The following is a 14,257-nucleotide window of genomic DNA, read 5'->3' as shown; positions in this document are numbered from 1 at the left end:
CTAAGGCAGGAGAATCTCTTGAACCCGGGAGGCAGAGGTTGCACTGAGCCGAGATCATGCCATTGCAATATAGCCTGGGCAACAAGAGCGAAGCTCCGTCTCAAAAAAAAAAAAAAAAAAAAAGAGAGAGAGACTGGCCGTACAAAGTATTGGTGAGGATGTGAAGGAATTGGAATTCCCGTTCACTGTGGGTGAGGATATATAATGGCACAACCATTTCAAAAGCAGTTTGGAAGTTTCTTAAATGCTTAATATTAGTGTAGCTATCACATAACAGAAACATTCCACTCAGGTATTTACCCAAGAAAAATGAAATAAATGTCTACAAAAGACTTGTGCATGAGCATTCATAGCAGCTTCATTTGGAATAGCCCTAGATTGGAAACAACCCAAATGTCCATCAACAGGCGAATGAGTAAGCAAATTGTGGTATATACATTCAATGGAATATTACCCATCAATAAAAAGGAATGGATTATTGAGATAGTCAACATCTTAGGTGAATCTTAAAACAATTACACTCAGTAGAAAAAGCCAGACAAAGAGGAAACACACAGCTAGACCAAAAAAATACTATAGGATTGCATTTATTTAAAACTTTAGAAAATGCAAACTAAACCATAGTGACAGAAAGATCAGTGATTGCTTGGAAATAATGGAATGATGGAGTGGGGAGAGATGGTCCATTTGGAGACAATTTTTTGTATATGAGATAGACATGATACAGATTGTGAGACCTGAGTTTAAGTATTTGCTGTTGTTGTCGTTTTGCATAGGACTATCCAAATGGTGCTGGAACAATTGTTTTCCTATGAAAAACAACAACAGTAACAACAAATACTCAAATTCAGGCCTCACAATCGTATCATGAGATACGGGAAGAATGAATTTCAAAGGGGTACAAGGAAAATTTTGGAGTGATAGATGACTTTGAAGTGATTGTGGTGATGGTTTTATGGGTGTATTCATAAGCCAAAACTTAACAAATCACACATTTAATATATGTGCATTTTATTGTATGTCAATCACATGTTAATGAAGCCATTTTTAAAATTACGTATGTGTTGATCATGTAAAATGGTGCAGCCACTTTGGCAAACAGTTGAGCGGTTCCTCAGAAAGCTAAAAGTAGAGTTGCCGTCTAACCCAGGCTAGAGTGAAATGGCGAAATCTCGGCTCACTGCAACCTCCATCTCCCGGGTTCAAGCAATTCTCCTGCCTCAGCCTCCTGAGTAGCTGGGATTACAGGCATGTGCCACCACACCAGGCTACTTTTGTATTTTTAGTAGAGATAGGGTTTCTCCATGTTGGTCAGGCTGGTCTCGAACTTCTGACCTCAGATGATCCACCCGCTTTGGCCTCCCAAAGTGCTGGGATTACAGGCGTGAGCTACCGCGTCCGGCCTGAATATTTGCTCATTTTAAACACAGGACAAATGCTGTGGCCAGGCATGGTGGCTTACACTTGTAATCGCAGCACTGTGGGAGGCCAAGACAGGTGAATTGCTTGAGCCCAGGAGTTCAAGACCAGCCCAGGCAACATGGTGAAACACAGTCTCTACAAAAAATACAAAAATTAGCCAGACGTGGTGGCATGTGCCTGTAGTCCCATCTACTCAGGAGGCTGAAGTGGGAGGATCACCTGAGCCCAGGAGGTCGAGGCTGCAGTGAGCTGTGATTGCACCAGTGCCCTCCAGACTGGGCAACAGATCAAGACTGTCTCAAAAAAAAAAAAAAAAAAAATTACACACACACACACACACACACACACACAGTGATTTTTTGATGCCATGCTTTTTTTTTTTTTTTTTTTTTGAGACAGAGTTTCGCTCTTGTTGCCCAGGCTAGAGATCTCGGCTAACTGCAACCTCTGCCTCCCGGGTTCAAGCAATTGTCCTGCCTCAGCCTCCCTAGTAGCTGGGATTACATGCACCTGCCACCATGCCCAGCTAATTTTTTGTATGTTTAGTAGAGATGGGGTTCGCCATCTTGGCCAAGCTGGTCTCGAACTCCTGACCTTGGGCAATCGACCCGCCTCAGCCTCCCAAAGTTCTGGGATTACAGGTGTGAGCCACCATGCCCAGCTGATGCCATGCTTTCTTAAAATATCATGTGTAAAAGCTTTTAAATAGTCTATTTACAGTTGCTAAGTAATATCTAAGTTCTCTAAAGTCAACTTGAATTACAAATTACTTTCAAGTCTTGGACAGTTTTTGCCTGTGAGGACTTCCCCATAATCACTAAGAACCTCAGCCCTACTCTGCCCTTGACCTCAGAGTTTCCTTGCCCTCTTGTTGGACTGCTGCCTTGAAAAAGTTCAGACAGAAGCAAGCTTTCTAATCAAGTGCCACCTAATGGTGTGTCAAAATTTGACTTCCTCAAGTCTTAAATGCACAAATGAATTTTCCTGAGTTTAAGGCCAGAATCAAGGACTTATGGTCGGAGGCTGAATCCATGATGGCTGTGTGAATTTGGGGCCTGACGGTGTCTGGCAGTTCATTTTTTCCAAAAGGATGGAGCTGTCTTCTACTTCCTCTTAAATGGAAAAAATTGGCCAGGCAAGATAGCTCGTGCCAGTAATCCCAACACTTTCGCTGGCGGATTGCTTGAGCCCAGGAGTTCAGGACTAGCCTGGGCAACACAGAGAGACCCCCGTCTCTACAGAAAATACAAAAATTAGGCAGGCGTGGTGGCATGTGCCTGTATTAGTCCTAGCTGCTTGGGAGGCTGAAGTGGGAGGGTCTCGAGCTTGGAAGGAAGACGTTGCAGTGAGCCGTGATTGCACCACTGCACTCCAGATGGGTGATAGAGGGAAATCCTGTCTCAAAAATAAAATAAAAACATAAAGGGAAAAAAATTATCCTAAAATATTCTATCTGGAAAACAAAGAGATAAAAGCTCTGATAGGCATAATGGTCCCACAAAGATATCCATGTCCCCATCCCTGCAACCTGTAAGTACATTACATAACATGCAAAAGGGACATTGCAGATGTAATTAAGGTGACAGTTCTTAAAATACAGAGATTATTCTGGGTGATCCAGTGAGCCCAGTCTAATCACATGAGCCTTTAAAAGCAGAGAACTTTCTCCTGCAGGAGGCAGGAGAGATAAGGCAGAAGTCAGAGAGATTCGACGCTTGAGAAGGAGTCAGTGAGCCATTGCTGGCTTTGAAGGTGAAGGGGCAACGCGACCAGGCGCACAGGAAACCTCAAGAGGCTCGAGGCCAACAGAAAGGAAACGGGACCTCAGCCCTAGCACCACAAGGAGCTGAATTTGACCAACAGCCTGAATAAGCTTGTTAGCAGTTTCCTTCCCAGAGCCTCCAGGAAGTAACAAAGCCCTGCTGTCACCTTGATTTCAGCATTTAGAGACCCTAAGGACGGTACCTTGCCAAGCCCACCCACCAGACTTCTGACTACAGAACTGTGAGAGGCCAGGCGCGGTGGCTCATGTCTGTAACCCCCGCATTTTGGGAGGACAAAGCGGGGGAATAACTTGAGGTCAGGAGTTTGAAACCAACCTGGGCAACCTGTCTCTATTTATAAAAATCGTTTGTGCATGTAGAACTGTGAGATAATAAATGGGTGCTGTTTTAAGCTACTAAGTTTGTGGCAATCTGTTACACAGCAATAGAAAACTAATATATGAGCTGCTTGCAAGTAGAGACCCCAAGTACTTAAAAGGTTCTCAGATAAGTAAGAGGGATGATTCTTAAATTTTAAAGTTGGGGCTGGGCACGGTGGCTCACATCTGTAATCCCAGCACTTTGGAAGGCTGAGAGAGACAGATCACTTGAGCCCAGAGGTTCAAGACCAGCCTGGCCAACAGGGCTAAACCCCGTCTCTGCAAAAAGTACAAAAATTAGCTAGGCGTGGTGGTGTACACCTGTAACCTCAGCTATTCTGGGGGCTGAGGCAGGAGGATTGCTTGAACCCCAGAGGCAGAGGTCGCAGTAAGCAAAGATTGCAGCACTGCACTCCAGCCTGGGTGACAGAATGAGAACTAGTCTCGAAAAAAAAAATTAGAAGACACATTTAGGGATATAAATAAAAACATTATGGGAGGTATTATATTAGATCACAGAATCAGGACTTTGGGGCTCACATGTTGGCCCTGATGTTGCAGTCTGCCATGGACATGGAACTAGCCTGACAGATTCAGCTGTAGTTATAGAAATTCAGAAAGACACAAAGGCTGAAGACAAGTGGGAGATATGGGGCCCTTATTTGTGTCGGCTATCTGCAGGTTCTGTGAGACGGGAACAGTAATGGTGCTGTGTTTTGCCCTCAGCTTGCTGTCACTGGAGTTTTCTACCTACCTTGTACAAAGCCAATCCGTTATCCCCTGCCTCGCAGCGTCAGTCCAGTCCTGCACTCGCCAGGAGTATCAAACAGCTGGAAGATGAGGGCACACTTTTCCACCCTGGGAAAAACGTCAGTCCTTTCAAGAAGTGAACATACAAGGCCGCTGGTCCCCTTTGAGGAGACAGGACCAAAACAAGAAAGACATGTCTTGTCATCTGGTGTCTTGTTGTGTAAACCTCCATTCTATCCCATTTCTGTAAATTCTTTCAAAGGTTTGAGATGTAGGACAACTGGGGCCTTTTCTCAGTTTGAGTCTTCTAGTTTGAACATTATAATTTAATGTGATTGTTAAGGAGTAAGAATGGAACAATTCCAATGCTACATAAAATAGAGAAATAACGGAAAGTTTCCAGGTTACTTCACAAGCTAACATAACCCTTCTACCAAAACGAGATACATGCACACACGTGCACACACACACACACGCACCCCTCAAGCCAGACAGATTAGTCTCACTTAGGCTATTTATATGGAATTTATAAACACACATCCTAAATGGAATACTAGCAAATGTAATTCATTAGTACAATATTCTAAAATAATAATTCATACCCAAGCAGATCCTGTTCCAGAAATGCAAGGATGATCAATATTTTAGAAATGATCAATAGTATATATAGACCGTGTCTGTTTTGTACACTAGTATGGTCCTTGTGTCTGGCACAGTGCCTGGCACACAGTAGCATGTAAGTATTTGTTGAGTGACTGAATATTACTATTAATAAGCAGTTTGAAAATAAAATAAGAAGAAAAAGATCTGATGCAAGTACAAATTATAGCAAATATACACATGTGTTTGTGTGTTATGTATGTATACACACATCATATATATTCCATACATATACATCTATGTATACATGTATGTGTGTATATGTATATATGTATGCATATATACATAAATACATATACGTGTGTATATGCATACATATGTGTATATACACATGTGTGCACAATACATGTGCATATGTGTGTATGTATGCATATGCACATACATGTGTGCATATGAGTGTATATACATACGTACATATGCATACACATATACACGTATGCACACATACGTGTATATGTGTGTATATGCACGCACATACATATTTCACCCAGGAATAAACTTTTAAAAATGTATATAAGATCTGAATGAAGAATAGAGCAAAAGTTTGCCAAGGTACATAAGAGAAGATAAATAAATGGGAAACATGTCACATACCTGTGTGAGAAAAGGCAATAATAAAAGATGTCAGGTCTTTTCAAACTAATTAATAAATGAAGTGCAGTGTCCATTAAAATTTCAAAGAGATTTTGGGAGAGACGAGTCAGTAAATTGTTGGAGAAGAAAAGAAATATGAGGGGATTTTGCATAATTATTAAAATCTGTTATAAAACCACAGTAATTAAAACAGATTTGGCGTAGAATAGACAGATCAGTAAAATAAAATTTAAAACCTGGAAACAGACTCACATATACACCAGTATTTTGCATATGATAAAGTTAGCATTTAAAATCAGAGAGGGGAAATATTATGCAAGCAAATCGTGCTGGAATATTGGTTTCTGTTGGGGAAAATTAAGCTGGAGTCCCCACTGCATGCCAATCATCAAGGTAAAGTTACAAATAGATCAGTTATTTTTTTAAATACTATAAACAGAATAACAAGAAAATATAGAAAGTGTTTCTATAATCTTGAGTGGTAAAGATTTTTCAAAGCATAATACCTAAAGAAAAATATAAGAGATGCATAGATTTGCCTACATAAAAATTTAAAATTTAAATTTGATTTTTTAAAAAATAACAAGGCAAACCACAAACAGGGACAAGATGTTGGCAGTGTAAAAGATAGATAAAATATTAATAGCCTTAATTTTTTTTATTTTTTAATTTTTTTGAGTCAGAGTTTTGTTCCTGTCGCCCAGGCTGGAGTGCAGTGGCACGATCTCGGCTCACTGCAACTTCTGCCTCCCAGGTTCAAGCAATTCTCCTGCCTCGGCCTCCCGAGTAGCTGGGATTACAGGCATGCGCCACCACGCCTGGCTAATTTTTGTATTTTTAGTAGAGACTGGGTTTCACCATGTTGGCCAGGCTGGTTTTGAACTCCTGACCTCTGGTGATCCACCTGTCTTGGCCTCCCAAAGTGGTGGGATTATAGGTGTGAGCCACCATGCCTGGCCTAATATCCTTAATTTAGAAAACACCCTTGCAAAGCAGAAGGAAAAAGGCATACATTCCATTTGGAAAATGGACAAAAGGCAATTCACAAAAGAATACGAATAAAAAAGAAATGTTTCTTTTTTTTTTCTCTGAGACAGGGTCTCACTCTGTTGCCCAGACTGGAGTACAGTGGCTCCATCTTGGCTTGCTGCAACCTCTGCCTCCCAGGCTCAAGCAATTCTCTTGCCTCAGCCGCCCGAGTAGATTACAGCCATGTGCCACCACACCTGGCTAATTTTTGTATTTTTGGTAGAGATGGGGTTTCACCATGTTGGCCAGGCTGGTCTTGAACTCCTGACCTAAATGATCCACCCACCTCAGCCTCCCAAAGTGCTGGGATTACAGGCGTGAGCCACCACGCCCTGCCGAAATGTTTACTTTCAATAATAAACACAGAAATGCAGATAAAATAGAAAAAAATTAAATACCTTTTAATATCTCCTGGGTTACCAACAATTTACTTTTTTGTGTGTCTTTTTTTTTTCCTTTTTGTGGAGAATTGGGGTCTCACCATTTTGCCCAGGCAGGTCTCAAACTCCTGGATTCAAACTAGCCTCCTGCCTCTGCCTCCCTAAGTGCTGGGATTACAGGCGAGAGCCACTGTGCCTGGTCAGATTGTCAGCAATTTAAATAATGATAACATAAGCACTGTAAACAAGGACTTCATATATTTAGAAGACAGTCAAGGCTTTAAAAATATGATCTGGAAATACTGTGTCTAGAATTGTTTCTTTTTTCTTTTTTTCAATAACTGGTTTTTGCTTTATTCTGTAGTTCACATAGGACAATCCCAAATTCCACACTTGGCTTTTCTCTTCGGTCTTTGTTATTCTTTCAATATCTATGTCAACAGAGACCGTTTCTCCCAATAGCATATGCAGCCTCATCCAGGACACATGGGCCCTCAAAGATCCTAGCCCTCTAGCACTGCCACCTGGGCCTCCCAGGTGACTGCACCCATGCCTGTGCTGGGGCTTTGCCCTGGTCCTGTCACCCTGAGGTGTCCTTAGGGCAGGAATGCCAAACGGGCTCCATGTCATGTACCAACTCTGAGTAAATACGAGAGGCTGCCTGGGGCTGAGGGTTGAGAGACAGTCTGTGTCTGGCTTCCATTACAAAGAAAGCTGTGATCCATGAGCAATGCCTGCCGTGACAATACCCATTAGAGGTACCTGGAAGGGTGTGGGGTTTAGGGGGAATGGGCTCAGAAAGGGACAAGGTATGTAGCCCATCCTTGCCTTAGGTGGTTGTTCTGCTACCCAGGCTGTGCCGTCCCACCGGCCAGGTGGCTGAGGAGGAAGTCAAGGCCGCAAAGTTGCAAGTGACTTCCCCGTGTCCTGCAGGAAACAGCATAAGCTCCAAGCTGGATGGAGCTTGGAAGGGTGCACACGCTAGGCCCCGTGGGGGTCCGCACACTGCAGGCCACGCTGGCATTAGCTCCAATCCTCTGGGGTCCGTCTCATCCAAGCAAAGACAGCTGGCTGGCCTCAGAGCGTTATTATAGATGCCACTAGCAGGTAAAATATTTTTACATGGCCCGGACGCAGAAACGGGCTGTACCTCTGGATAAACGTTTAGAAACTTTCCATCCAAACCAAAAGGATATATCTTCTAGGTGTTACCAAGAAACCTAAACTGAGTAAAAGGACAGGCTTACTTTAATCAAGTTCCAGAATGGGGTGCATGGCTTTGAAAAGCACTTTGTAGCAGAAGATGCAGGGGTGTGTGTAAAGCAAAGTTTCTAGAAAACACCAGAAGAAAACGGATGCAAACCGACTTGACCTTTGCTTCCCCCTGGATGCTGCTCTGTCCCGGCAGTGGGTGGTTACTGGGTCCAGCTGACTTTGGGGGTGTCACGATGCTCCATGTGGGTGTCCAGGTGTCTGCTGAAGTCCTCCTCTCTCTGCTTGTGGGTCTGGGATGCTTTCTTCAGGATCCTTTCCATTTGTCGCTTCTCCTGCACTTTCTCCTGGGCTGGGGTCAGCTTGTCCAGGCCGCACCACTTCTCCTCATTCTTTTTGCTTGTTCCCATCGCTTCCTGAGTTGTGCCTTGCCTTTGTGCTTCTTTTTCTTCTTCTGCTTGGTCACTCCAAGCTCTGTGATGCCTTTCGGCTTCAGGGGTCCCTTCTGGACCTGCTTGTAGGCCCCCAGGTCACTAGTCTGCAGTTTGGTAGGTAGCAGAATTTTTTCTGGAGAAAAGATCAAGCAACATATGTGGAGATTTATGTCCAAGGATGTGCATCTTAGAATTCCTCAAAAAATATATATACAGAGAGAGGCAGACTCTCACTATGTTGCCCAGGCTGGAGTGCAGGCCCAAACTCCTGGGCTGAAGCAATTCTCTTGCTTCAGCCTCCTAAGTAGCTGAGAGTATAGGTGTACTACCATCACTGGCTGATTTTTTAATTTTTTTTTTTTTTGTAGAGATGAGGCCTTGCTATGTTAGCCAGGCTGATCTCAAACTCCTGGCCTCAAGCAATTATCCTGCTTTGGCCTCCCAAAGCTCTGGAATTACAAGCATGAGCCACAGCACCCGGCCTTTAAAATATATTTTTTAATTTTTATGTTTTTTATTACATGTATCTGCTGATTGTTTTTTATTTTTTTTTACTTAAATATTTTTAATGGAAATATTTAAATGTTCTCCAACATGGCAAAACCCCGTCTCTCCTAAAAATACTAAAATTAGCCGGGCATGGTGGCATATGCCTGTAATCCTAGCTACTTGGGAGGTTGAGGCACGAGAATCGCTTTAACCCTGAAGGTGGAGATTGCTGTGAGTCCAGATTGTACCACTGAGCTCCAGCCTGGGTGACAGAGCAAGACTCTGTCTCAAAAAATGCATATATATATATATATATATATAAAAAATAAATGTTCAGAATAGAAGACCACTTTGGTAGGTTATAGTCCATATGTAATCCCAGCACTTTTGGAGGCCGAGGTTGGGAGGATCGCTTGAGCCCAGGAGTTCAAGACCAGCCTGGGCAATATAGTGAGATCCCATCTCTACAAAAAATGGAAAATTAGAAAATTAGCCAGGAATGATGGCATGCACATGTAGTCCCAGCTACTCAAGAGGCTGAAGTGGGAGGATCACTGGAGCCCAGAAGGTCGAGGCCACAGTGAGCCATGATTGTGCCACTGCACTCCAGCCTGGGTAACATGCCAAGACCCTGTCTCTAAAGGAAAAAAAAGTATGTTCTGACTTGGTAAATATTAGAATATTTAAGCTATTAGGCTATGAAGTCAGAGCTGGATTTAAACCCATCTCTTCCTAGCTGTGTATTGTGAGACAATTCGCTTAACCTCTCTAAGCCTCAGTTTCCATACCTATCTATTTTATTAATTTATTTTTTTCAGAGGCAAGGTTTACTCCATTGCCTTTGGCGGTTCCCCACCTCAGCCTTCTGAGTAGCTGGGACCACAAGCTCGCACCACCTTGCCCAGCTACCTTTTAAAGTTGTGGGATTAAATAAATCAGTTTCTATGATGTGCTTATAAACACAGTGCCTGGCATTCAATAAGTATTCACTGCATATATATATATATAATGATTGAATACTAAATCTTGAAGTCAGTGATGCTGGCATGCAAAAGACATTTAATAAACATCTGAATAAATAAAATACGATGAATTATGATAGGAGATTAGACTGAGGAAATTGTGTTTAGGTCAAAAAGAAAATTCGACCATAAAGTAAAGAGACTTTGATTTTCTATGACTAATTAATGAACTCAGGAGGGAATGCCAAAGGATATCTTTTAAAAGTGTTTTGAACAGTAGCAGCATACTGAAATAAACATACATAGCCTCACAAGGTGAATTATTTGGAAGGCAAAATGCATTTAGATGTAACCATTCTATTAGTATGTATGTTGTTTTCTTTTTCTATTTTTTTAGACAGAGTCTCACTCTGTTGCCCAGGCTGGAGTGCAACGGCGCGATCTTGGCTCACTGCAACCTGTGCCTCCCAGGTTCAAGCAGTTCTCCTGCCTCAGCCTCTGGAGTAGCTGGGATTACAGGCACCCGCCACCACGCCCAGCTATTTATTTTTTATTTTTTCATTTTTAGTGGAGATGGGGTTTCACCCGGTTGGCCAGGCTGGTCTTAAACTCCTGACCTCAGGTGATCCACCCGCCTCAGCCTCCCAAAGTGCTGGGATTACAGGCGTGAGCCACCGTGCCCAGCCAAAATGTATGTTGTTTTCTGTGTGGTAACTTTATAGCCATTCTCTACATGGCCCACTTCAAAACAGCCCTGGGAGCAGCCTTTCCTTTATTCAGCAAAGGCTCTCTGAGCCCCTAGGATGGGCTAAGCACTGCCACGGGCCCAAGGTCTTTGCCTTCATGGAGCTGCCTCTGTGGACTGTGCTGGGCTGTGATGGGGGACGGTGACGCAGTCTCGCCTCCTGTGGACGACTCGGGAGGTTCCTAGTGGTCTGGAAACACCCAGGACAGCCCTGAGCTCAGGGAGGAAAAGGAGGCATCTTCGGAAAGGAAAAGGAGGCATCTTCGGAAAGGAAAGGGAGGCATCTTCGGAAAGGAAAAGGAGGCGTCTTCGGGTTCTGTACCGCATACCCAATTGTGAAGCCTGGGCAACTACGCTGAGGTTCTGGGCCTCAACTCTCCATCTATGAAATGAGAGCATTACACAGATGACTTCAGAGTTGTGTTTGTTTTTTAATCCTATGACCAGAAAGAAATTCACTGTGACCAAACACACACACACACACACATGAATACACGCACATGGACACAACTGGAAAACATGCTCACGAATGCCAAGGCCACTCCCACTCTGAAACACGTGGGGGATTTTGGTCGTTTTGTCTTTGTTTTTTTTTTTTTTGAGACAAGTTCTTGCCCTGTCACCCACGCTGGAGTACAGTGGCTCAATCACAGCTCACTGCAGCCTTGATCTCTTAGGATCAAGAATTCTCCCACCTCACCCTCCCAAATAGCTGGGACCACAGGCACAGGACACTATGCTGTCAGCTAACTTTTGATTTCTTTTAAGTAGAGACGAGGTCTTGCCATGTTGCCCAGGCTGGTCTCAAACTCCTGGGCTCAAGTAATGCTCCTGCCGCAGCCTCCCAAAGTGCTGGGATTACGGGGGTGAGCCACCGCGCCTGGCCTGAAACACCTGCTTTTCTAGTGGAAAAAGGTCTGGCAAGGAAGCAAAGTCCCTGGTTGTTGGTGGCTGCCAGCCTTATGGGATCTCAGGCAAATTGTGTCATCTCTTTAGACCCTTTGCTGTAATGTAAGGCGTCTGGCCTAATGATGTCTGAAGTCCCTCCATTGCTAAAATTCTGTTTTATAATCATTCCATTCCATTCAGTGGTCCTATATTGAGCACATGTGCCAGGCACTTCTAGGCCCAGGGGCTGCAAAGGGGAATGACTTGTAGACCCCACCATTGAAGGACCCACCACCTTACTGAGTGAGCCAGCACGGGAAGCACAGAGATGGAGATGGGTGTGTGTGGGCTTGTTCCGGAGCTGGACGTGCCTAAAGACCCTTTACTGAGGCCGTGGTCTCCACCTGGCTCTCATTTGGGCCTACGCCATTTTTTTAGACTTTAAATGGGTAATGAATATACTAGGTGTCACCAAACACATATTTCCACCACATTTCCACCCCTACCCCAGAGGGGTTTGTTTCAAAGGGAAGCGTCTGGTCATCCTATGTGGCCAGACTCTGCGTAGGGCAAGCTCTGGCTATAGGGCCAAACAATGCACATGACAAAGGACAAATGCAGAATACAAAATATAGCTAATTGCTGTGTTAATTATCTTACTCAAGTCTAAATGTTTTTCAGCCCTCACTCTCCACCCCTGTGAGTTGTTTAATTTTATCAGTTAAATTTTTAAAAATTGATGTCATGCAAAACATAATTATATTCCTAGTATTCCAGTTCCTCATTTTAGACCCATGGCCATATCCGTTTGGTCACTTTCCATCACAAGATACTGTTTGAATTATCAGCTCAAAAGCTCCCACTGCCCAACAAGGCCAAATGCCAACATGAAAAAAACCCCACAAGCCAATGGAGTTTATTTCTAATGCCAGACACAGCTTTGAAATACAGGTTTAGACAGCATGAGAACTGGCCGGTGAATAATTGCTTCAACAGCATCAGCCTTTTAAGGGCCCAAGGAGTAAACATGATCTTCCATGTGAGTAAAATGCAATGGCTGTGCAGAGAGGAGACATACGAAAGGTTTACCTTGGGCAGCACAGTCAAGAGCTGACTGTTTCCTTGCTCGAGTGTGAAAGCCCATCTATAAACAGCTTTCACAGCTCTGTGGTGCCAGACAATTGCACCATTGAAAGATGGGACTGGTAAGTGCTCCCCACTTCCACGGATTATTCTGTGTGTCTCAGTAGAAGTAGGGTGCTTTGTCCTACTTCCCCTTTGTGTGAGTAAATGTCTTTTTATTCTAGGAGCCTCCGTTCCTGCTCTTGGCCTCTTGCTGTTATTGTTTAAACTTATCGGCACGAGGGAAGCCAGAGGCAGAGGGAGTCGGCCACAAAACCTGCCCATCTCAGTGCCTGGTGAGGAGGCATTACCTCTCTAGAAGTTGTCCACTCGCCACAGACCCATTCCTCAGAATGAACTCAGGCTGTTTGGGATATAATTTTCCTGGGAAGCAGTAAAGCCATCCAGGAAGGCATAGTGAACTACACGATCCAAAAACGTTTATTGAGACCCACCACACACCAGCATGTTCTAAGCCCTGGGGAAAGAGCTTTGCTTATAGCCAAGTCCCTGCTCTCCTGGAGCTCGCTGTCCATGAGGCATGATGATAACACGCAGATAAATACCTGGAATGTCAGGTGGCATGGACGGCAAGGAGGAAGGAGTGATCAGGGCAGGGAGAGACGCTGTTCTAGATGGGCCCCTCTGGACAGTTCCTCCAATGAGGCCATATTTGAATGAAGAAAGAGATTGAGTCACACAAATATCTGAGGCAGGAGGGCCTCAGGCAGGAGAAACAGCAATGCAAAGGCCCTGGTTTGGGGTGTGCCTGGCATCTTGAAGGGCCCCCAGGTGGCATTTTAAGGAGCTGGTGACAGCAATTCCTCCCAAAGAGCCTCTTCCAGGAGACACTGAGTGAGATGGCAAATGAGAGGCTTTTCTAGTAAAACTGCTAGTGAAGGCCGCACGTGGTGGCTCATGCCTGTAATCCCAGCACTTTGGGAGGCCAACTGGGAGGATCGCTTGAGCCCAGGAGTTCGAGATTGCAGTGAGCTGTGATCATACCACTGCACTCCAGCCTGGACAATAGAATGAAACCCTGTCTCAAAAACAAACAAACAAACAAAACAAAACAAACCTGCTAGAGATGATCATTCCATGTGAACAACTTGTTGATCCTGCCCATAATTAGAGCTCAAGTCTTCTAAGCCCTCCCCACAGTCTGCTCACATGTGTTTTCTTAGAAGCCAAAGCTGCTGAAATCCAAGCAGCCCCACAGGCAAAGACACAACAGGACGAAAGAAAGAAATGGGCCAGGAGCGGTGGCTCACACCTGTAATCCCAGCACTTTGGGAGGCTGAGGCTGGCGAATCACCTGAGGTCGGGAGTTCGAGACCAGCCTGACAACATGGAGAAACCCCATCTCTACTAAAAATACAAAATTAGCAGGGTGTGGTGGTGCATGCCTGTAATCCCAGCTACTTGGG

The 14,257-nt window shown here is 44.2% G+C and overlaps 1 pseudogene; it reads right to left on the bottom strand.

The window, feature by feature from the left end:
• Window positions 1-8,393: 8,393 nt before the first annotated feature.
• On the bottom strand, window positions 8,394-12,852 carry LOC129045046 (protein FAM32A-like; annotated as a pseudogene).
• Between the last annotated feature and the right edge of the window lie 1,405 nt (window positions 12,853-14,257).

The sequence above is a fragment of the Pongo pygmaeus genome, chromosome 8 (genome assembly GCF_028885625.2).
Source record: "Pongo pygmaeus isolate AG05252 chromosome 8, NHGRI_mPonPyg2-v2.0_pri, whole genome shotgun sequence".
Lineage (NCBI taxonomy): Eukaryota > Metazoa > Chordata > Mammalia > Primates > Hominidae > Pongo > Pongo pygmaeus.
The sequence above is the reverse complement of the archived record's forward strand: the minus strand, read 5'-3'. Positions and strand labels throughout refer to the sequence as shown.